The sequence below is a fragment of the Carcharodon carcharias genome, chromosome 21, assembly GCF_017639515.1.
Source record: "Carcharodon carcharias isolate sCarCar2 chromosome 21, sCarCar2.pri, whole genome shotgun sequence".
NCBI lineage: Eukaryota > Metazoa > Chordata > Chondrichthyes > Lamniformes > Lamnidae > Carcharodon > Carcharodon carcharias.
Genome location: NC_054487.1, coordinates 21311363 through 21312554, shown reverse-complemented (window position 1 = coordinate 21312554; position 1192 = coordinate 21311363). Strand labels below are relative to the sequence as shown.

Sequence of the window (1192 nt, the reverse complement as noted above, 5' to 3'; positions counted from 1 at the left end):
AAGCTATAACACAGAACTACTTGCATGCCAACAGCATAAGCAGCAAGTGATAGACAGAGCTAAGCGATCCCACAACCAGCGTTTCAGATCTAAGCTCTGCAGCCCTGCCACATCCAGTCGTGAATGGTGGAGGACAATTAAACAGCTCACTGAAGGAGGAGGCTCCACAAATATCCCCATCCTCAATGATGGAGGAGCCCAACAGATCAGTGCAAAAGATAAGGCAGAAGCAGTTGCTGCAATCCATCTCAGCTTCCTCCAGAGCCCCCAGCATCACAGATGCCAGTCTTCAGCCAATTCGATTCACTCCACGTGATATCAAGAAACAGCTGAAGGCACTGCATACTGCAAAGGCTATGGGCCCTGGCAACATTCCAGTAATAATACTGAAGACTTGTGCTCCAGAACTTGCTGCACCTCTAGCCAAGCTGTCCCAGTACAGCAACAACACTGGCATCTACCCGGCTATGTAGAAAATTGCCCAGGTATGTCCTGTACACAAGTGTTGTAATGGTGTTAGCAGTGCTGTTCTCACCACACATTCATTGAACAGCCACACAACCCCAAGATAAGGATAACTCTTTCAAGTACAAACACGTTTCCATCTGTTTCAGATGAAGTTACATTGTTTCATAGTTTGCCATTGTGAGATTTGAACTCTTGATCTTGGGGTTACAAACCCAGTACCATAACCACTTGGCTATTTAGAGCAAGCCCTACGTCCTGTACGCAAGGAGCAGGAGAAATCCAACCCGGCTAATTACCGTCCCATCAGTCTACTCTCCATCATCTGTAAAGTAATGGAAGAGGTCATCAACAGTGCTATCAAGCGGCACTTGCTTAGCAGTTACCTGCTCACTGACACCCAGTTTGGGTTCTGCCAGGGCCACTCAGCTCCTGACCTCATTACAGCCTTGGTTCAAACATGGACAAAAGAGCTGAACTCCAGAGGTGAGTTGAGAGTGACTGCCCTTAACGTCAAGGCAGCATTTGACCGAGTGTGGCATCAAAGAGCCCTAGCAAAACTGGAGTCAATGGAAATCAGGGGGAAACTCTCTGCTGGTTGGAATCATACTTAGCACAAAGGAAGAAGGTTGTGGTTGTTGGAGGTCAATCATAGCTCCAGGACATCACTGCAAGTTCCTCAGGTTAGTGTCCTCGACCCAACCACCTTCAGGTACTTCATCAATGA

The 1192-nt window shown here is 47.6% G+C and overlaps 1 non-coding gene across 1 annotated transcript; it reads right to left on the bottom strand.

The window, feature by feature from the left end:
* Positions 1-397: 397 nt before the first annotated feature.
* On the bottom strand, positions 398-579 carry LOC121293472. Its single transcript, XR_005946547.1, has one exon. It is a non-coding gene; the product is annotated as a U4atac minor spliceosomal RNA (small nuclear RNA).
* Between the last annotated feature and the right edge of the window lie 613 nt (positions 580-1192).